The 22,459-nt window shown below is 58.9% G+C and overlaps 1 protein-coding gene across 2 annotated transcripts in view; it reads left to right on the top strand.

Moving 5' to 3' along the window:
• The first annotated feature begins 17,980 nt into the window (after positions 1–17,980).
• Positions 17,981–22,459, top strand: part of DAGLA (diacylglycerol lipase alpha) — a 59,097-nt gene continuing 54,618 nt past the window's right edge. For both annotated transcript variants that reach the window (XM_036295876.1, XM_036295875.1), the window contains exon 1: positions 17,981–18,107. The gene's annotated coding sequence lies outside the window, so the exon portion shown is untranslated. The remainder of the gene's footprint in view (positions 18,108–22,459) is intronic.

Here is a 22,459-nt window from a genome sequence, read left to right as displayed (position 1 = left end):
GAAGGTCATTTTAAATGAGAGGAGCTCCCGGCCCGGCCCCGGCTCTGCCCTCCCCTCCCTCAGCCTCCTCCCCAGCTCCTGCCCCACCTGGCACCTGCCATCAACGCGGCTGGAGGTGGTGTCTCCTCCCTTCCACCCCTCCCTCTCTTCCCCCTTCTTCCTTCCCTCCCTCCCTCCGTCCCCCTCCATCCCTCCCTCCCTCCCTCCCTCTCCTTCCTTCTTCCCTCCCTCCCTCACCCCTCCCTTCTTCTCTCAGCTCCTCCCCCTTCCTCCCTCTTTCCCCCTTCTCTCCCTTCCTCTGTCCCTCCCCCTCCCCCTCCCTCCCTCTCTCCACTGTCCCTCCCTCCTTCTCCCCTCCCTCCCACAATGCCTCTGTGTAGAGGGATGGCCATTGGATTACAGCAACTCTCCAGCTCTCTCTTGGCGCTCTCTCCTGCTCCTGGCAGCGCAGTGACTTACCTGGTGGCCAAGTTGGGGAGGCTCTTGGGCCAGCCCCGCCCAGGCCCTTCTCTTCGGAAGCCCCTACTGTCTGCCCCGGCCTGTCAGTCAGGAGCCTCCCACTGCCCCACGTGGGCCAGGAACTGGGACTGGGCGAGCTCAGTGGGTGAATATCAAGTTCAAGGGAGGGCTAGTAGGCAACCCACAGGGCCACTGCTCTGAAGTCGCAGCCACAGGGAAATATTTTGATTCTGTCTGCCTGTCTGGCTGGCAGGATGTTGTGTGTCTCTCTTAGTAGGTTCCAAGCTGGGATGGGGAAGAGGCGTGTTCTTTTTATTTATTTCAGAGAGGAAGGAAGTGGGAGAGAGAGAAACATCTATGATAAGAGAGAATCACTGATTGGCTGCCTCCTGCACGCCCCCCATTGGGGATCGAGTCCACAACCCGGGCCTGTGCCCTGACCGGGAATCGAACCGTGACCTCCTGGTTCATAGGTCCACGCTCAACCACTGAGCCCCGCTGGCCGGGACAGAGGCGTGTTCTTTACTGGACCCTCTAAAGCCCAACGTCTCCCCCCCACCCCCTGCCCAGCCACTGCTCCCTGCTCAGCTCCCGCCGGGAGGACAGCGTCTTCCCACACAGCAGCACCGGCTGGAGGTGGAACCTCAGGACCGAGTTCCCACTGAAGAGGAGAAACACGGGAAGCCCTGGTCCCGCCAGAAGCCGGGTGCGGGTGGCAGGGGGGCCTGGGCGTCCAGACAGGAGCAGCAGGGGCAAAGTCCCGGAGCTGGATGCAAATGGGAGGGGAGGAGGGGCCGAGGCCGAGGCGAGGCTTTCCCTGCGTGGCTCAGGGGCCCACGGGCCTGACTGAGGGCCTGACGTGAGCCATGGCGATGCGGGTCCACGGCAGGGTCTCAGGTCCCGCTGGGGGCATCGCTCAGGGCCACTCTGCGGGGACAGATCAGGGAGGACGTGGCTGGGAGGAGGCGGCCAGCAGGGCGGCGAGCCCAGAGCCGGCGCAGGGGCAGGGGCAGAGCCGCTCAAACGCACAAGTGACGCCCGCAGCCTGCACGCTGGAGCGCGAACGTCATTCCAGAAGCGGATCACTCCTGGGTGGCCCGAGCTCAGGCGCGGTTTCTCCGCTCTGCCCAGGCGGCCCCTGAGCCCGGGCCACGCCCGCCCCCTTCGCCACGCTGAGAGGAGATTCATCAAGAATCCCACAGACTAAAAGAAAATCAATGTAGCATCCTGGCCATAATATGAAGGAGAACCAAACGGAAAGTAATTTGTAATAAAAGAATAAAGACTGAACAAGGCCCGGCCAGCGTGGCTCAGGGGTGGAGCGTGGACCTATGGACCCGGAGGTCACAGTTCGATTCCCGGGTCGGAGCACAGGCCCGGGCTGTGGGCTCGATGCTCAGTGGGGGCCGTGCAGGAGGCAGCCGAGCCATGATTCTCTTTCGTCATTGATGTTTCTCTCTCCCACTTCCTTCCTTTCTGAAATCAATACAAATATATTTTTTTAAAAAATAAAAGACTGAACACTACAAGCTGACGACAGCAGGAGACGGGTGGCTGGCCTGATCCTGGCTCCTAGAGGTGGGACCGCCCCGAACAGGACGGCCGGGGGCGCGGATGGCCGGGGGGCGGCCGGTGACAGACCCGGAGAGCGTGTTGCTGCTGCTGACGCGAAATGGGCAACGCGTCTTGGCAAAATTCCAAGCACAACAAACTTGGTGAACATCACAGTCACGTTCCTGGAAAAGTGTGTGTGTGTTAAAAGCATGAAAAATTACTGTGTGGCCCTGGCTGGTTTGGCTCAGTGGGTAGAGCAATGGCCTGAGGACTGGAAGGTCCCAGGTTCGATCCCGGTCAAGGGCACATGCCTGGGTTGTGGGCTCGATCCCCAGTGGGGGGCGTGCAGGAGGCAGCTAATGGATGTCTCTATCTCTCTCTCCCTTCTTCTCTGAAATCAATAAAAATAAAAAAATAAATTACCGTATGTTTATATGTAAATAGGTTACACACACACACACCATTTTGACAGGGAAAATGCCCTTGCAGGTTCCCCCGACTCTGTGTAAGGGGCCTCATTGAGCATCATTGTCCCGGAGCCTCTGGCATAAGGACAGCAATTGAGACCAAAATGTCGTTCCTGTGGCGGAGAGGAGGCTGGGAGGCTGTGGACCTGGGGGGCCAGTCCCAGCCCCAAGCAATGGCGTCAGGCCGGCCGGAGGCGACAGCTGGGATGGATGAGAGATGCTGGATGTGGTGGGGTCCACAGTTCAGCTGCAAATTGTTCTGAGGCAGGGCTCTACCCTCTCCTGTCCCCAACTCCCCCCCGCCCCCCAAGAATCCTGGGGATCCATCAAAATGATGGCTCATGTCCCCTCGTGGCCACCACCTCGACTCATGTGACCTCACCAGCTTGAGGAGGAGGGGCCACGCTTGCCCTCATTTTTTAATGAGGAAACCGGAGCCCAGAGGGACAGTGAACCTTGCCCAACGTCAGTCAGCTAGTCCGCCAGTGACAGCACTGGGCTTCGAACCTGGCAGCCTGGCTCACCCCACGGCACAGGCCCCGGCTCACCCCACGGCACAGGCCCCGGCTCACCCCACGGCACAGGCCCCGGCTCACCCCACAGCACAGGCCCCGGCTCACCCTGCCAGCAGCAGGCAGGGACCTGGGCGAGGAGCAGAGGACTGGACGAAGGGGTCCCAGGAGGCTACATGCACCCACTGGCGATTCCCAGAGACAACCCGTTCCAAAGAAGAGGGAATGCAGCCATTTCAACTGGACCTTCCAGGGAGGGGGTGGCAGGCAGGAGGAAGGCTCAAGGCATCCCCCCTCCCTCGTTTAGGGAACCCGAAAAGGCCACATCGGCTTCCACCCAGGACCCATCTGCAAGATCGGTTTCTCAGTTCTTACATTTCAACAGTTTGACCTGTTCCCGCCCATTTGTTAATAGCTGTGTGTATGTGAGTGTGTGTGTGTGTGTGTGTCTGTGTGTATGTGAGTGTGTGTGTCTGTGTGTATGTGAGTGTGTGTGTGTCTGTGTGTATGTGAGTGTGTGTGTCTGTGTGTATGTGAGTGTGTGTGTCTGTGTGTATGTGTGTGTGTCTGTGTGTATGTGTGTGTGTCTGTGTGTATGTGAGTGTGTGTGTGTCTGTGTGTATGTGAGTGTGTGTGTCTGTGTGTATGTGAGTGTGTGTGTGTGTCTGTGTGTATGTGTGTGTGTGTCTGTGTGTATGTGAGTGTGTGTGTGTGTCTGTGTGTATGTGTGTGTGTGTCTGTGTGTATGTGAGTGTGTGTGTGTCTGTGTGTATGTGTGTGTGTCTGTGTGTATGTGAGTGTGTGTGTGTCTGTGTGTGTGTGTATGTGAGTGTGTGTGTGTCTGTGTGTATGTGAGTGTGTGTGTCTGTGTGTATGTGAGTGTGTGTGTGTGTCTGTGTGTATGTGTCTGTGTGTATGTGAGTGTGTGTGTGTGTCTGTGTGTATGTGAGTGTGTGTGTGTCTGTGTGTGTGTGTATGTGAGTGTGTGTGTGTGTGTGTGTGTGTTTAATGTATTCATTGGCTGAGAAGATAACACAAAAGACTGCCATGAATTCGGTGAGTGTGAATGTTACTGATCACAAGGGCATCCACACACACTGGGAAGCATCACCCATGAGGAGGCCCATGGGCGCCATGCTTGGGGAAACTACAGACAAGGTTGGGTCAAGGGCAGAGGTGGGAACGAGGACAAGCACAGGGGGCAGGTGCGGCCTCAGCGACACAACCCTCAGGCCCCAAATCGCCCCCCTGGGGAGGCCCAGGGCCCCACAGCTGCCGGATCCATGTCACCCCCTCCCTGTCGCTATAGCTTCAGAAGAAAGGTGTTGACTGGGTCCTCACACCACCCTAATTCTAATGTGCGGGGGAGGGGGGGCGGCACAGGGATCCCCATACCAACAAGCAGCCTCCCACACCGGCAGGGGGTCTGGGAAACTATCTACCTGGAAGCAGAACCAGATCGCTCAGGCTGAGGGCTCAGTCCCCCAAGACCGCCCCCCACTTCAGATGCCAGTCCCACGTCCAGGTTGTCCCCTGTGCTTCTGACCGCCTGGCTGTCCATTAGAGGTCCCCACCACCCCTCCTTGGGTTCAATCCATTGGCTAGAATCGCCCACAGAACCGGGGCGACCCATTTACTCACCCAATTACGGGTTTATTACAACGGATGTTAGAGAGGAGATGAGGCAGTGGCCACACGGAGACAGCCAGCAAGGTGCCCTGTGTCGAGCCGGCACGGCCAGGGGTGAGCCTGAGGGGGCGGTGAAGGATGGAGAAGACAGACAAGAGAAGAAAGCTGGGGCTGGGTGGGACGCTGCCCTCTCTGATGGAGAGACAGCGCCCTGGCCTGCAAGCCGAGTCTTTATTTTACAGCAGATCCCACGAGGCACAGTAGGGGCGTGGTCACAACATTCTCGCGGGTTTCGAATCCACTCAATCACATGCACCTGATCGAGCTTTGTTTACTCGCTGCCCCTCCCGCAGCCCACAGCACTCGGCCACGTGGGACCACAGGTTCGGACCATGAGGTCAAGCTCACAGCCATAGCTCATTAACCCAGGCTTGAACCTGTCCAAACACTGTACCGCTCTCCACAGTGCCCACCAAAGGAGCTCTGTCCACGTGGGGCCTGGGACCTGGCCCTGCTCTGGAAGCCCTCCAGCTCCCCAGCAGGGGGCTGTCCCAACCCCGAGCTCCCAGAGTTTTATGGAGGCCTCGTGATGCAGTAGATAGTAGATTAAACTGTTGGCCGTTGGTGACGGATTCAACCTCCAGTCCCTCTCCCTGGAAATCGGGGGTGCGGGGGGGGGGGGGGACTGAAAGTTCCAACCCTCTACTCACGGTCAGTTCCCTGGGCAACAGCACCTATCTGTGGGTGCTTTCCAAAAGCCGCCTCATTACCATAAACCCGCTGTGGTGCAAAGGGACTTGTTATGAATAACGAGACGCACATTTCACCTTCTGGGATCTGACGGATTTCAGGAACTGAGGACCAAAGGCGAGGACAGAAGCTCCCATCACTCTGATGGCAAAGGGATGCCAAGGCTTTGGGGGTTTGTAAGCCAGGAACCCCGGACGAAGACCAGATAGCTGAGAAATAGTTCAGTCACCTGAAAGACCAAAGATGTATTTCTTATGAGTCACCACAGTGCACACTCATTATGGAGGACTCCATGTGGGAGAGCTTCGACCAGCTGCCCCCTCCCCCAACCCCGGGGCAGTTACCTGACCGTCTGTGCAGCCCATAGAGAGGTGCCTGCAGACCGGGGGCCAGCCCAGAGCAGTCAGCTCTGTCCAATCGAGCCAGCGCCGTGGGTGGGGTTGGAATCGAGTTGGGGACGTAGCCTCGGAAGGTGGCTGGAAACTTGGCTAAAACGGAAAAGAATGACCACGCCAAATGTTGGCAAGGGTGTAGAGCCACCGGACCTCTCGTACCTGGTTAGGGGGAGTGTAAATTGGCAAAATACTTTGTAAAACGGGAAGAACCGACCACACCTCACATACATGGACCCTGAGACCCAGCAACTCTATCCCTAGGAATATACTCAACAACAATGGGCACGTGCACACACTCACCAAGAAATCCATCGAAATGGCCATCTAATGGATAAATATGAGGTCGAGCCTTAGGAAATGGTCTTTTTTTGGGGGGTGGGGGGGAGATAAAAGGTTGAAATTAGCACTTTCATGTGATGAATCCTAACAGATTGTGGTATATCCATGCGATGGAATACTACGCGGCCATGAAAAAGGAACGCGCTACTGCTCCATGCCGTGATCAGGATGAATCGCACACACGTAGCAGTGAGTGAAAGAAGCCAATCACAAACACAAGCATCCTCTAGGGTTCCATTTATTGGAAGTTCTAGAACAGGTAGCATTCTCCATGATGCTCCACGTCAGAATGGTGGTTTCCGCCGGGGAGCCCTGCTTGGGAGGAGGCACCAAAATGCTTCTGGGATGCTGGATGTGCTAAATGTTCAGCTGGATGGTGGCTACCCAGTGGATGAGTCAATGAATCCAGCTGGACACACTGAGAATCAGGAGGCAACCTTTGCCGCAACCAAAAAAATTAAAACCTACTGGAAAGTGGCCGGTAAACACATGAAAAGATACTCCAGAGTGCTCATCTTCAGGGACTCCAAATCAAGACCGCGATGAGACACAACTTCGCTCTCGTTAGGGCGAGCATTACAAACAATAAGCAAACAGCACAAACTAGCCCGTCGGTCGGGAGCGGCCCGATCAGCGCCAGGTAGGCCCCCGGCCTGAGAGAGCCCTGAAGGAGTCACTGCGGGGCCCAGCCTGCTTCTTTGCTTAGTCTGACTCCCTCGTTCTCGCCTTCCTCTGCCGGTAAAAGTCCTCCACTCTGGGCAGCTCTTCTGAGCTCCTTTCTGTCTGCTACGTTGGGTGCTGTGTGATACGAAGAAAGTTTTTGCTTAAACCCTTTAACATGTTAATATGCCTCCATTTATCTTTTAACAACATGGGTTAAATACCCAAAATAATTGAAAGCAGGGACTTGACAGCCCCGCCGGCGTGGCTCAGTGGTTGAGCATCAACCTATGAACCGGGAGGTCACGGTTCCATTTCCGGTCAGGGGCACATGCCTGGGTCTGTGGGCTCGATCCCCAGTAGGGGGCGTGCAGGAGGCAGCCAATCCATGATTCTCTCTCATCACTGATGTTTCTATCTCTCCCTCTCCCTTCCTCTCTGAAATCAATAAAAATATATGTAAAATTAAAATTAAAAAAAAGAAAAAAGGGACTTGGTAAGTATTTGTACACTCATATTCATAGCATTATTATGATGATTACTAGAGGCCTGGTGCACAAAAATTTGTGCACTTGGGGAGGGGTCCCTCAGCCCGGCCTATGCCCTCTTGCAGTGTGGGGCTCCTTGGAGGATGTCCACCCCCAGTGAGGATCCTCACCCCATGGAGGTTTGGCCAGCCTGGGTGAGGGGCTGATGGCTGTTTTCAGGCTGGCCAAGCACCCTGGCAATGTAAGCTCCCAGCCTCTTCTTTTTTCTTTTCTTTTTTTTATTCTGGGATTTATTTACCTTCTATAATTGAAGCTTTGTTGTCTTTAGCGGAAGCCTGCGGAAAGCTTGGCTTCCTCCATCGCCAGGGGCAACCCACTCCTGCTGGCTCCAGCTCCGTGGCCACGGCCAGCTGAAAGCAGGTATCTGGGGTTTGTTTACCTTCTATAATTGAAACTTTGTTGCTTTCAGTGGAGCTCAGAGCTGGGCTGCGGCAGGCAGAGAAGCTTGGCTTCCTCCATCACTGGAGCAAGCAAGCCTCCTGCTCGCTCCAGCTCCGTGGCTGCCGGCCGCCATCTTGGTTGGGTTAATTTGCATATAGGCGCTCTGATTGGCTGGTGGGTGTGGCTTAAGGTGTAGCAAAAGTACGGCCAATTTGCATGTTTGTCTTTTATTAGTATAGGATTACTGTCATTATTATCATCAGTATTCCCAAAGGTATAAACAACCCAAATGCCCACTGAGAGGTGAAATGTGGTGCATACGTAGGATGGAAAATTACCCAGCCTTAAAAACTGATGAAATTCTGACACACGCCGCACCAAGAGGAATCTTGCAGACAGCGTGCTAAGTGAGACGACGGACGCAGAAGGACCAATAGTGTGCGATTCCACTGTGGTGAGGCAGAAAGCGTCCTCTCTCCTCATAGGCTCTTCTGGATGGCCCCTTCCCTAAACCCGCATGAGACATGTTAACAAGAGCAAATCCCCCCCCCCCCCGTTACATACGTACGCATGGGAACCCTACATACGTGAGAGGTTCTGAGGTGTTTGTGGCATTCTGGGCCGAGGATGTGGTAAGCCGCCTTGTGGCTTCAGACGGGAGGAAGGTCTTTCGCAGGCGATAAGAGCAGATGTTCAGTCACTGCCCTGCCCTGCAGACAGCTCACAAGGAGGTCACAGTTTGATTCCTGGTCAGGGCACAGGCCCGGGTTGTGGGCTTGATCCCCAGTGGGAGGCGTGCAGGAGGCAGACAATCAGTGATTCTCATCATTGATGTTTCTCTCTTTCCTTCTCCCTCTGAAATCAATAAAAATATAAAAGCAAACAAACAAAAGTACCCCAGGATAAGGCACAGGGAAACACGTTGGCTGAGCACCTCCTATGTGCCAAGCGCCATGCCTAGAATCCCTGCCACTTCCCACCAGGGCAATATTTTCTGACCAGGAAACTGGGGCCTCAGAGAGGGTCTCACAGTCAGAAAAGCGGGCGATTAGACTCTAGAACTGGCTCCACGTGACTCCGAATCCTCCAGGGACCTTTGGGGTCGTGACCGGCCCGGGAAGAGGCAGGCTGGTGGCAACGCAGTCCCTTCCCCCAGGTAAGAGGGCAAAGCCAGCCGAGAGGGCAAAGTCCACTCCTCCCGGCCGTCAGAGCCGAAGTCCTGGCTCCCGCAGGCCCTGCCATCTATTTGCTGAGGAGGCTTCTGGCCGAGGGACTGCCGGTGTCTGCACAGAAGATAGCTCTCCTGCCACCTTTGCCTGGTCCCCGCGCACAGCCAGGGTCACCCGGATCCTTCCAGAAAGTGAAGCTCTGGGAAGAGGGAGAGTGTCTGCAGGGCCAGGCGGGCGATCTCACACGGAAGAGAAGCTGATGGCTCACAACAAGGCTGAGGGAGTGGGGCATCGGAAGCCGGGGGAACCCTGGTTTGGGAATCAGAACCATGAGTTTCGGTGTGAACTCTGCCGCCTCCCTGCTGTGCACCGGGGCAGGGCCCTTGCCCTCTCTGTGCCTCTGTTGCCTTCCCTGTGCGAGGAGGGGGGTGGGGGTGGGGCTGGAGTTCAGGATTGCTGCAGGGTCACCCACCGATGGCACAAGTATTCATTGAGCCCCTGCTCCAGACGCCAGCCTCACTGTGGGGACACAGAAGACAGACCCGCCTCTTGCCCTCCGGGGCCCGCGTCCAGTGGGAAGAGCGGCACTGACACTGTGTGCGGGCGAGCAGAGGAGCGGGGGTACAGGTCCGGCCTGGCTCCAGGACTGGGCTCACGAAGCAACCTGCTTTCTGCCTGGCCTTGACCCTGGCCGAGGGGGCTGCAGATGCCATCGCCTGTGGTCGGTCAGGACATGGGGGGCACGGGGATGCCGATAGGGACTCCGGCCTCTGCTTCCCTGCCGGCCTGGGGTAGACAGACACTGTTGTTTTCTGAATCTAAACTCAGAATTGATCAGAAATGGCGGAGAGGGGCCGGGGCAGAGGGCCTGCGGCAGGGGGGTTTGCAAAAGGGAGTCTGGGAGGGTCCAGGGCTCCCCAGGAGGCAAAGGCAGCAAAGAAGCGGGTCTCACCGTGGATCTCAGCCTCAGCTGCAGGCTGGCATCCCCTGATGGCAGAGTCTAACTACCCCAGAGATGCCGCTGTGGCTGGCCTGGGGCGCAGCCTGGGCAGATGATTCTAATGAACTCAGCTGAGAAGCAGGGACCTGGCAGAGGCTGGGCCTGCTCAAGGCCAAGGAGGGCGATTGCTGGAGGCCAAGTAGGTCCGAGGGTGGCCCGCCCTGCCCAGGGGACACACAGGCTGCGTTCCTAACAGCAGGAGGACCGGAGGCCAGAAAGGCCGCTTGGTGGTGAGGCATTAACACCTCCCCAAGGCCCTCCCACCCTCACCCCCACCTCCAGGATCGCCAGATAAAATACAGGGGGCCCAGTTCATCTGAACTTTAAAATGACTTACATTCTAATGTAATTGGGCGTCCTGCTGTTGCTTTTTCATCTGCTAACTCTGGCAGCTCTGCCGTCCCACAGCTGGGGGGGAGTCAGAGCCCCAGTTCAGGTCCCAGCTCTGATTCTAATGTGTCCCGGCATCTTAGGCAACTCACTACCCCTCCCTGAGTCTCGGTCACCTCAGGACGCACTACCCCTCCTGCCTTGGCCAGGCTGGCCGTCTCCAGGGCCGCGCATGACTCACAGGTCCCTGGAAAGGCATCGAGCGGCTGCGAAGGGAAGAGGGCCTCTCCCTCTCAGAGATCAGCATTTCCCTCCCGCAGGGCGATGCAGAGGAAGAGCTTTCAAGAGGCTCCTTGTCCTGGAGACGCTGGTGAATGAGACCAAAGCCGAGGGCAGGACCCAGGCCTGCTGAGCTCCAGGGTGTGTGCTGTGCTGCTCTCTCCTGTCTTCCTCGGCTCCTTCCCCGTCTCCCTCCTCTCCAACTTCCTTGCTGCATCCAGACAACACCTCCCTCCCTACCCAGCAGAAAGAGCTTGTGTGACATTGAGCATGTGGGCCTACCATGGGCCAGGCAGGAGGGCTAAGTACTGAGGACACAATGGGGACCCAGTCCCCGCCCACATGCAGCTTCTGGTCTGGGAATGGGGTGGGGGTATAAGCAAACTCAAGCACTTGAGTGAATATGTTACGGCAAACCTTGGTAAGTATCCCAGGGGAAAAGACCCGAATGCGTGGGGAGCACACCAGGGATGGGGAACCTGACCTCCGTCCTTGAGGAAGTATCCTGGAAATTGATATGTAAACGTGGGTGGGGGGATCCAGCAGAGGGACAGCACATACAAGGGAGACCTCTGAGGACAGTGTGTCTGGTGTGGCTGGAGGATGGAGGGCAGAGCGGAGAGTGGCCTGAGATGGGGGTCGACATGTTAGACATGCTGGATGGTAGAGACTATGAGAAGGATTTGAATCTTAAGCCCATTCAGCGTCCCAGCAATTCCGCTCCTAAGCATCTATCCAGGGAGTTCAGGAACAGACAAAACTAATCAATGGCATAGAAGTCCAAGTGCTGATTACTCCTGGGGGTGAGTGTTGACTCTGAGGGACACTGAGAACCGGAAATGTTCTGTGTCTTCATCTGGGTGTGGTCACAGGGATATACACATGTAGACATTCATCTAGCTGTATGTTTCTCTGTGTACATTACAGAAACAATTGGGTCTCTACCTTATTAAGAGCAATAAGAAACCCCTTAAGCAGCAAGGTTTTAAGCCATGACATGGCATAATCTGTTGGGTGAAAAATAGCTGAGAAGTGAAAGCAGTTGCCCTGAAGAGAAGAAAGGGTGCCCTGGACTTGGGTGGTACAGTTGAAAATGGTCAGAAGTGGGTGGTTTCAAAGATATTTTGGAGGAAGAATCAACAGGACATGATTTAGGATATATGTCGGGTAAATGGGTGGATGGATGGATGGATGGAAGGGTTGATGGATAGATGGATGGATGGATGGAGGGATGGATGGATGGATGGATGGATAGACGGACAGATGAATGGATGGATGGATAGATGGACAGATGAATGGATGGATGGATGGGATGGATGGATGTATGGATAGATGGACAGATGAATGGATGGATGGATGGATGGACGTGTGGATGGATGGGTGGATGGATGGATGGACGTGTGGATGAATGGGTGGATGGAGGAATGGTGGATGGATGGATGGGTGAGTGGATGGATGAATGGTGGATGGATGAATGGTGGATGGGAAGGTAGGTGGGTAATGGACAGACTGGGTGGAAGGTAGGTGGGTAATGGACAGACTGGGTGTGAGTGGCTGAATGAGTGGGTGAGTGAACGGGTGGGTGAAGAGGCAAGTGGGAGACTGAGTGGTTGGGTGAATGGATAATAAGCACCCTTAGAAGGACAGACGCTCTGCTCTTGGTACTGGTGTCGGAAAGTGCAGATGAATTGCACCAGACCAGTGGTTCTCAACCTTGGCTGGACATTAGAATCACCTGGGAATCTTTTTAAAATCCTGATTTCTGGGCCTCATCCTCCGGGAATTCTGTTTCTTTGTTACCAATGTTGTGGCCCCTCCCCATAACAAAGAATTTCCGGAGGATGAGGCCCAGAAATCAGGATTTTAAAAAGATTCCCAGGTGATTCTAATGTGCAGCCAAGGTTGAGAACCACTGCTCCAGACAGTCACCACACGAGCTTCCCCTGAGACAGGTGCTTACACTTCCGCAGCTCCCCAGTGCCTGGAGGAGAAAAACTGGTCCCTACAATGCCCATCGGGGAGCAGACACTTACAAATAGGCTCGTTTAATGAGATGCAAGGATCCCCCCATCCTCTGGGCATCGCAGTGAAAGTCCTGGCGAGACCAGGTGAACAGAGGATGAGACAGGAATGGATACGCCTCTCAGAGCCTCCCCTTGGGACCCACCCATCCTCATCCCATCCATGCCCGTCACCACCACCCAAACACCATCACTACCTGTGGAGAGCGGCCACAGCGTTTGGACAGGTTCAAGCCTCAGACTAATGAGAGGGCACGGTCCTCTCATAGCAAAGCCACGTGCAAGTCCCAGCACAATTACAGCCAAAGGCTGTGGTTGTGAGCTTGACCTGATGGTCAGAACCTGTGGTCCCAGGTGGCTGAGAGATGTGGGCTGTGGGAGGTGCAGCAAGTGCTGCCAAAACAAAGCTTGATAGAGTTCAGGGGCATGTAATTGAGCAGATTCGAAACCTGCGAGAACGTTGTAAACATCTTGACCACACCCTTACTTTGCCTCATGGAATCTGCTATAAAATAAAGACTCGGCTTGCAGGCTGTGGCACTGTCTCTCCATCCGAGAGCAGCATCCCATCTGGTCCCAACTGTATTCTCGTGTCTTCTTTAATCCTTCACCGCCCGCCCCCGCCCCCCCCCCCCAAGTTCACCCCTGGCCGTGCTGAGCACAACTACCACCGCTCCCAGCGTCTCCACCGTGATCACCCACCACCATCCAGCTCTGCCGAGACCCAGGGACTGGTGCTCCGTCAGGTGAAAGGGGTGAGCTTGTAGGCAGCCCTCTGGGGGAGGGAACAGCTTGCCTCTAGCACAGGCCTCAGTACCTCCCAGGGGCTGCTGCACAGCCATGCGGTCCGGCCCCCACTTCCAGGCTGTTGGTCCCTGTGACCCGCCCCTGCATCTCATAGCAGGAGGAGCAAGGAGGCGGGGAGAGCAGCCGTTTCAGAGGGAAGAAGGGCTGCAATCCTGCCAGGGGTGCCCCTGGGGTCCAGAGCTGGCTCCAGGTGCCCCAGCCAGAGTCACATGCATTGCCTAGACCTCAGAAACTGCCTGGGTTCTGCCCGTGGGCGTCTGACAGCTCAGCCTCCAGAGCTTTCCTCCCGCCTCCCCACGCAGGCTGCAGGCTGCGTCTGTGCTGTTTGGGTAAGCAGTGTTCCCCGTGGTTGCCAGAGGCACACTTATTTACCTGGTGGGGAACTGAGGGGCTCCAGGACGCGGGGTGGGTACCCACACCTGACAACCTCGGGGATGGGGACCCAGCCCATGGGTCTGGGCGGGGAGCTCACGGTGGCTGCAGGGAAAGTCACATTTGCCCAGGGGATTATAGCTGTGATTTCATCCAGTTATTGTATACCCTGCCACCAAGCTAAAATACAGTCATTGGATCTCCCGCGGCCATGAGCAGACACTTTATACTTTAAAGCCCTGCAGCTTCCAATCCCCACCCCCCACACATCCCCCCCAGTCCTAAGTCAGTGGGCCATGTTGGCTCTCCCGCCCTTGAGCTGTCACTCAATCCCAGGACCGTGGGGCAATGCAGTAGCGGGGGGAGGGGTGGGAGTGCCCAGCTCAGGAATTCTGCAGTTGTCTTTTGGCAGCAGGCGTCACCCTGATGCAATCGCTGGCCGAACCCCCCTCCCCCCCCCCCCCCCCCCCCCGATTCCGCAGCTGCCGGGAGCCGGGCACAGCTGTGCCAGCTGTCGGAGCCAGATTCCGCTGCGCAGCTCTGCCGGCCGTGACTCACATTCCAGGACCAGGGAAATGCTCAAAAGTTACGCGCTGCGCTGGGGGCGCCCGGAATCATCTTGGCTCGTCTTGCCAGATGTTCAGCTTGCAGGGCATGGGGCAGAGGAGGAAGGGGACGGGGAGGCGGCGAGGGGAGCAGACCTGCCTCCAGCCGACACTGCCTGTCTCACCCTCCGGCGCTCTAATAACAACACTCAGCAGTTAATCAGCGCCTGTGGGGCAGCGGACGCTGTCACACTCATTAATTAGTTAATCCACACCGCCCCCTGGGAGGAGGGGCTGTGTTATTAGCCCCACTGGGACCCAGAGGGAAACTGAGGCCAGGGTGGGCGTTTGGCACTGGGCTGAGGGAACGTAGCCTGGCAGCGGGAACAGGACCAGCCCATGCTCGCCACCCGTTCTGCTGCCCTCACTCTTGTCCTCCGCCTCCGGTCTGCTCACAGTGCTGGTGGCCGTCCCCAAAGACACATGGCCGGACCCGTCAGAAGCACCCCGAGGGAAGGGCAGCATGGCCCCGGAGCACAGTGGGTGCCACGTGCTCTCAACAGACCCCCGCGGTGTCTCCCAAAGTGTCTCAGAGCGCCTGCTGCCTGCTTCCCGGTCAGGCAACGCCAGCTGGGTTTGATGGTTTTGGAACTGATGGGGGGGGGGGGGGGACATGTCCACCAGGAGGCACCACACGATTCCACTGAATGGGGAACAGACGGCCACCTGGCCCTCGGGGATCCTCAGATCACAGGAGGGGTGGGGCCAGGGTCCCCACGGAGTAGCTCCTACATGATCGCGCCCAGAGGAACTGTAGATGGACACCTGTTACGATGCTTTACAGCCGGATGCCTGATGGCTCAGGCCCTGAAGGGTGAAGACTGAGGTCAGTCCTCAGGGCGAAGAATCCCGGCCAAGGGAGACGCAGGCGGGGGAGCATGGACGACGGAGTCAGAGGAAGGAAGTCAGCAACACCTTTCACAAGTTCGTGACCAGTTGCGCAGCAAAGAGGGCAGCCTCCACGTGTGTTTCCTTGCTGGTCGCTGACGCTGCTAAAGGGGAACAATGAGCCCCTCCCTTTGTGCTTTCTTTCAAAAATACTTTTTATTGATTTTTAGAGAGAGAGGGAGGGAGAGTGAGGGAGGGAGAGAGAGAAACATCGATGTGAGAGTGTAACCTCAATGGCTGCCTCCTGCTCACCCCCTACCAGGAATCATGCCTGCAACCTGGGCAGATATCCAGCCTGGGACTCGAACCTGGCGCGTGGGACAACGCCGAGCCAACCGAGCCACGCCGGCCAGCGCTCCCCTTTCCCTTTTAAATAGGAATTACCACAGTTTAAGAGCACTTCTCATATTTCCCCTTTTTCTTTCCCCCAATGCTTAGAATAGCACTGCTTCTCAAACTTTACTGAGCCTACGAATCGCCCGGGGGTCTGTTCATCTGCTGAGATTCTGCATATTTTTGTTTGTTTGTTTCTCCTTTTTTAATGATAATGCTGAGGGCCGTGCTCAGGCATTTTCATTGGATTTATTGGCGTGACATCGGTTAATAAAATGATGTGTTTCAGGTGTGCAATTGTGTCATACATCATCCGCACGTTGTATTGTGTGTTCACCACCCCAAGTCAACGCCCTTCCGTCACCACGTATCCTCCCTCCGCCCCCATCAACCGCCCCGTTCGGTTCTGTGTTTTCAACAAGGTCCCAGAGGGTGCCACGGCCACCCTTGGAGCAGTGAGAGTTCAAAGGCCACCTCGTTGCTGGTTTAACTTACCCTTTAATTCGGTTGTGAAAGGCCCAGATGGGATCACCATAGAACTGGAGGAGACATGAACGTCCCCGCGAAGGTCTCGGCCCTGGATCTCGAACATGACATCAAGGTCAACAGGGACCCCTAGAACGTGTTTGGTGAGGACAACATTGATTGAATAGAAGGAGGTGTGTGTGTGTGTGTGTGTGAGATGTGGGTGTACTGTGAATTTGTGTGTACGGGGCAGCTAAGGGGAGGAATGGAGTAGACCATTTTTGGACTGGCTGTTCAACTCGTGATTCCTCCTTCTCTGAGAACTCCCCTCCCTCCTGCAGGAGGAGGCCGCCATGTTTGTACTACATGGCACCTCCTCCCCTGGCCGTAGCTGATTGACCACGGCCCAAGCTGGGCCATTAAGATTCTTTTTAAAAAAATCTTTTATTGATTGATTGATTTTAAAGAGAGGGAGAAAACGAGAGAGAGAGAGAGAGAGAGAGAGAGAGAGAGATCAATTTGTTGTTTATGCATTCATTGGTTGCTTCCTGTATGTGCCCTTGAACCTGCAACCTTGGTGTTTCTGGCTGATGCTCTAACCAACTGAGCTACCCGGCCAGGGCCAAGGTTCTCTCTTCTGGGGATCTAGACCTTTGGACCAAGGGACATTGGGTTTGACAGTCTCGATTCTGATTAATTGCAATGATCTAGAAAGAAGGTCCCTAAACTGCTAACGGTACAGTCGGTCCTTAAAGCCTCGAGGAACCCCTGCCCTTCCCCAGGCGGGAGGGCTCAGCGCTGCCTTGAATCCCCTGAGGGTCCACCCAGTGTTTGTCTGGGCCCTCAGCCCCGTTTTCTTTCTGTATGTAAGCGGCAGTTTGGCATTGGAATCACCACAGGTGACACAGAACAGCTTCCAGAAGTAGCTCCCACCGCTTCTCCCACAGAGAGGAGGGCGGCCTGGACCGGGTGTGCAGGGAGCTCTCGGGCTGAGACCCCGGCCCAGTCCCTCTTGCACTCAGCCGCTCATGCGCCACGGTGGGTGGCTCCCGTTTGCACGGAGCTGGGTGCCCACAGGGCCCGTTTGCACGAGCTGGGTGCCCACAGGGCCCGTTTGCAGGGAGCTTGGTGCCCACAGGGCCCAGAGAGCATTCCGCAGCACTTCCCCTGCAGACACAGGCGACTCCCCTTTCTGCCTCTGAGGAATTTCTCCTCCACCAGCTGGGTGGTCAGTGGGCTGATGAAGCGCCCTTCCTACCAGCACAAGCTCCCTCAGCGCCTCCCACAGGCGCCTGCCTTGTGATGGTCTTGCCCGTGGACTGAGCTCCTTGAGGGCAGGCTCAGGTCCTGCGGGTCCGTGGGCCCACCCCCTCCCCCACTCCCCCCCAGGGGGAAGCACATCCCACGTGGGGACCCCACGCAGCACTCCCTGCTCCGAGCGGTGCTCATGGAAGGTGTAAGTGACTTGCAGCCGGAATGAATGGGCGCTTGCGGAGAGGAGCAGGACGGGCCATTTTCTGCATTTACCAGGAATCCCAAATTGGCCCAGCGCCCCTTGCACCCTGCTGGGTTCCAGGGGGCGGGGTGGGTGTGGGAAGGACACAGTGGCCTGCTCCATCCCCTCCAGGAGCTCTCAGTCACCCGGGGAGGTGGAACCGGTCCCGTCCCCCCCACCCCGCCCTCGTGAACCAGCCCTCCAGCGATCCTACTTGCTTTTTTGCTTCTCCCACGCTAAGCCCGGTCACGCGGGGTCTGAAGGAGGGGGACCGAGGCGGCTCCCTTCCCCGCAGGCAGCGCGGCCCGTCCTGCCCCTCCCGGCCGCCCACGGAGCCCGGCCGGGGCGGGAGCCAGGCGCCCACCGCCCCCACGCGCAGGGCGGCGCAGGGGGAAGGCTGCACCGGCTCCGGCCGCGGCGCCGCTCCCCTCCCTGGCACAAGGGGGCGCTGCCGCCCCGCGGTCGTCGCCATGGTCACCGCTGGCGGCGGAGTGGGTTTACGTAAAGGACGCGGTGTCCCCCGGGGGGCGGAGGCGGCCTCCGCGCCGGCGCCGGCGCCCTGCGGAAGCGGCGTTAGTGAATCGGGGCCTCGGGGAGCCCAGGATGGAGGTGGCGGCGGCGGCGGGCCGAGCTCTGCGGAGGGCGGGAGGTAAGGGGGCCCCGGGCGCGGGCGCGGGCGCGGTGCGAGCGGCGTGGCCGGAGGCGCAGTGCCCGGGGCGCGCGGTGGCCGGCCCGACGGGTCCGCGGGCGGAGGCGCGGCTGCCACGCGCGCCCATGGCAGGTGTGGGCTCCGCGGAGCCCCTGGCGCCGGCGTGGGGATGGTGACACCCGTGGCACGGGCGTGGGCAGTGTGGGTCTGGCACAGGCAGCGTGGTTTTTCGGGCACAGCTGTCAGGAGACTCGCCGCCACCCTGTGCGATGGTGGCCGCCCGGTGCGGGGCGGGCGCAGCCCTGGGCGCAGCGGGTGGTGGGCACAGCACTTGGACTGGTTTCCAGGCGCCGGTGGTGCCCCTGCCAGGGGATGAGGAAGTGCTGCATTGCTGGGGAGTGGATTGTTCTGGCCTTGGCACGGTCTGGAGAGATGGCACCTGGGGCTTGAAGCAGGGTGTCCCCAGCATGACAGGAGCGCTTGGCGACCGTGAGAAAGGGCCTGGCACAGCGCAGTGCCGGGGGCTGCCTGGTCCTGGGCCGGGAGAGTCCGCGGCCCTCAGCCCCAGGTGGATGGGAAGGGCACGTGCCTCCGCCACCAGCCCCCTTCATGCCTGCTGGGGACACTGGACTGGGGAAGGCAGACGCCTGGGTGAAGGCTGGTGTCCCTTCTAATGGACAAAAAGGAGAGACAGCAGGACATGCGTCTACCACGAGGTCCCCGATAGCGGCCCAGACAGGCCTGTCCAGGTCCCGGCATTACCCTGGGCTCATGAATCTGGATCCAGCTTCGGAGAAGAAGGGAGGTGGGGGTCTCAGCAGCGATCACCATCCATGGACAGTGGGAACCATACAGGGCCAAGGGGTGACCTGTGTCCATGGGCGGGGAGGGGCGTGGCACCCATCTGTCTATAGTCGCTGGCCCAGCCTTCTCGGTTGATGGTTCGTCCAGGGTGTCTGGGAATTGCCTGTCTTCTTTGATGCTCAGAAGCCTTTGGGGCCAGAGCATCGCTGGGGCCACGTGTGAAAGATGCGTCTGTAGCCCTGGGAGTGTGCCTGCACCGTGCCTGTCCCCCCAGGCCTTCGGGAAGCTTCCGGGGAGGGTCTCACCGGGTTGTACTTCACAGAGGGGCAACTTGCAGGCCCCCCCCCCCGGGAAGTCTTGGGGTGTGGAGGAAATCTTTAGGTCTCTGTGGGTCCCCGGGGGGAGTGGAATCGGGTAGAAGAAGAAATGTGGTGCGCTTGGGCTGAGTCTGGGGGAGGCCTTGAGGAACCCAGGAAGGTGGTGTTGAGGGTATGGGGCACTAGGGTGGCAGGTGGCGGCTCACTGGCGAAGGTGGGCGCTTGGAGGTGCTGCTGAGGTTCCTTAAAGCTGGGGCACCGCCCAGTGAGTGCACTTGGAGCCAGAAAACTGGACTTCCCGTCTGGGCGGCGCGACCTTGAGCAGGTGACTTCACCTCCCAGGGTTGTGTCACAGGGTGGCCCTAGGGGCGGGAGGGGACGGCGCACGTGAAAACCCTTCGCAGCCGCGAACGCTGCACAGGGACCGGGGGTTCTCGCCAGGTAAAGAGCCCGGGTGGGAAATGGAGGCGTAGGATGTGACTGGGGAGGAAGCAGCCGGGAGAGCGAGAACTTGTCTTGGGGAATTAGAGGCCGGGAGGGTGCAGGCTCTGGTGGGGGAAAGGGGCGTCTGTGGACGGTGTGAGTCAGCAGCCGAGTCGCGAGCGTGGCGGCAGCCAGCGTGGGGTCCTGTGGGAGTGGCGGGGGCCAGCGGAGGCGCTCGCCCGGCTGCAGGCGTGCCGCCCCGGGTCCACGCAGGGCAGGAGGTGTCTGTGGCTGACAGATCTGGGGTACCTGTGTGGGAGGGGGGCTTGGAAACGAGCGTTTCCTCCGGAGAATTCCCTTGGGCTCTGGGTTCTGAGGGTGGGGGTGGGGAGCAGCCGCGTCAGCAGTTTTGAGACTGTGGCCTGAGGAACGCGAAGTGGGTCAGAGCCACCAGGTGGGCTCGGGCCGTGTGGGCCCGTGAGGGAGGCTGAGACCGGATGGCAGGGGGACTGGAGAGCCTGAGGGATGCCCTCCGACACGTGGGCAAGGAGAAGGGGTGAGGGGCACCCTCAGAGGGGTCCTCGAGGGCCGACAGGTGGGGCACGAGTTCCCGGCGTGGGCCCACTCCCATCGGAAGGGCCGTCCCGGGTCCGGAAGCTGAGGGGGGCGCCTCCTGCCAGCAGGGGCCTCGCCTGCCACTGGCGGCAGAGCCTGACCTCAGGCCTGCACAGCCAGCAGGCTCTACCCTGGGCGCCTGTTCATCCTGCCCCTGCTGAGCATCTCACGTGGTGTCTGCCTCGGCCAGCAGCCGTTTCCACAGCCTGCTCCCCGCGGCCGCGTGCCCGCTCAGTGGCCAGGCCGCAGCGCCCAGCCGTGGGGTAGAAGGGAACACAGCCCCGCCAGGCTGGCTTTTCCACGCCGTGGGCCTCGCCCTGCCCAGTGGCTGCCGCCTGGGCCCTGCCTGGCCTGGCAAGGCTTCCTTGGCCATTGGTCCCGGTTTGGGCCGCGGGGCTGGGAGTTCTGTCCCGCACACGCCCCGCAGCGCCTTTCTCTGCCTCCCAGGGAGCTGCCCGCACCTCCATCCCTGCCTGCACGGCTCTCCTAAGTGCAAGCCCCTTCCGAGGAAGCTTCAGCCCTCCCTGCAGGGAATGTCCGGCGTCCACGCCCCTCAGCTCCCCTCCATACCGCCGCCTGTTTGTTTTGAGTTGTGCTCAGCCCGATGGTCTGGGGCTCCAGGACCTTCTGCAGCCACCCCTTGCCATCTGCCCGGGGTGCCGGGACTCCGCACCGCAGAGCTGGGTGGCGGCTGCGGCCGCTCAGAGAGGGGGAGTTGGCCCTCTGTGCCCAAGAGGGGGGCGGAGCGGAGCCTGTGTTCGAGCCCTCGGAGTTGGAGGCCTGGGGCCTCGGCCGCGTGACTGCTCCCTGTCGTGTCCACGGGTGCCGGGTGGGGGTAGCACCACGGGGTGGACGTCGAGGGCCAGCAGCTCTCAAGCTGAGACTTTTTCCAGCTCTGGTCCTCAGTCCTGTTCCCAGTCCATGTTTCTCCAGAAGTTGCTTATCTCAGCTCCTGGCAGTCTTTCCTTCCTCGGCTCATAAGTCACGGTGCCCGGCTGCTCCGCCGCAGCGGGCCGGGGAATCGGGCATCTCCGGACAGAGGCCTCGGACCGGAGCTGAGAGCACCAGCCCGCCCGCCCTGGCTGGAGGCTCGCCTGTCAGCGGAAGCCACTCCCCACCCTGCCCTCCTGCTGGGACCAGAGGGGGACCTCAGGGCTTAATCACCTGTTGGCCGGGCGCCCCACCTGAGTTCCTTTTCTTCCTGGAATAGCTGTGCGTTACACTCTCGTGGCCGGCAAGTAGTGCCGGGGGAATATCGGTGAGCGTGTGGTCAGCGGAAGAGGAATCTCAGAACCGCCAGCCCAGGACCTGGAGGATGTGGTTCTCTCCCCGGGGGCCGGGGCGATCTATCTTGATTTTCTTCTTTCCTCTGAGATCCTGGCCTTGGCGGGCTGGACAGGGGCGGGCGTGTGCAGGCCGGAGGACCCAGGAAACTGGTCCCGGGGACTTCTGGCCGCTGGGGTAGGGGGTGTGGGGGGCTGGCGTGGAGGGGGCCGTGTGGCCACAGGTGAGGGTGTTTGGCTTGAACGTCCAAGCCCCTGCCAGGTCGTGGCTGAGACGAGTAGGGTGGGGCTGTCCCCGCCAAAGGGCTGCCTGGGGATTGCACGTGTGTGAAGCCACGTGTGCCCGTAAGTGTGTCCGTGGGAAGCGAGGGCTGAGGGGGCGTGGAGCGTCTGGCGGTGTGGGGACCAGTGGGCTTCTGTGTCTGGCCGGCCTGGTGTCGGTGGGTGTGCGGAGGGGGCGTGGCCGGGCCCGCAGAAGCAGGAGAGAACAGTGGGAGTGGAGGGCGGATTTCACGTCTCCCGTGTGATTCTTACAAGAGGGGCCTCTCTGCTTCCTCAGTAGCCTCAGAAGGAAGCCAGGCTGGAGGCGTGGCTCTCAAACACGTACACGTGTGCCTGCCCCACGCGCCTCCTCACGCCCCCCTGGAACTCAGCGGGCGACAGGCCCCCCTGGGCGACAGGCGGTAGCATTGGAGCCCACGGGCATTATGACGTGGGGTTCTGGCATCAGACAGACCCAGGTCTGAGTCCCGGGGCCTTTCTGTACCTCAGTTTCCTCGCCTGTGAAATGGAGCAGTCAAACCTCCCACCAGGGTGGTGGCAGGCATGCCACGGCCTAACTAACGGCGGTGCCTGGCGAGTGCCGAGGTCCTGGGAGAGCAGGCGCACGCTGACATGCCCTGCCCTCGCA

This window comes from Myotis myotis, unplaced genomic scaffold, assembly GCF_014108235.1.
Source record: "Myotis myotis isolate mMyoMyo1 unplaced genomic scaffold, mMyoMyo1.p scaffold_m19_p_27, whole genome shotgun sequence".
Lineage (NCBI taxonomy): Eukaryota > Metazoa > Chordata > Mammalia > Chiroptera > Vespertilionidae > Myotis > Myotis myotis.
This window is presented reverse-complemented; position numbering and strand designations above follow the sequence as displayed.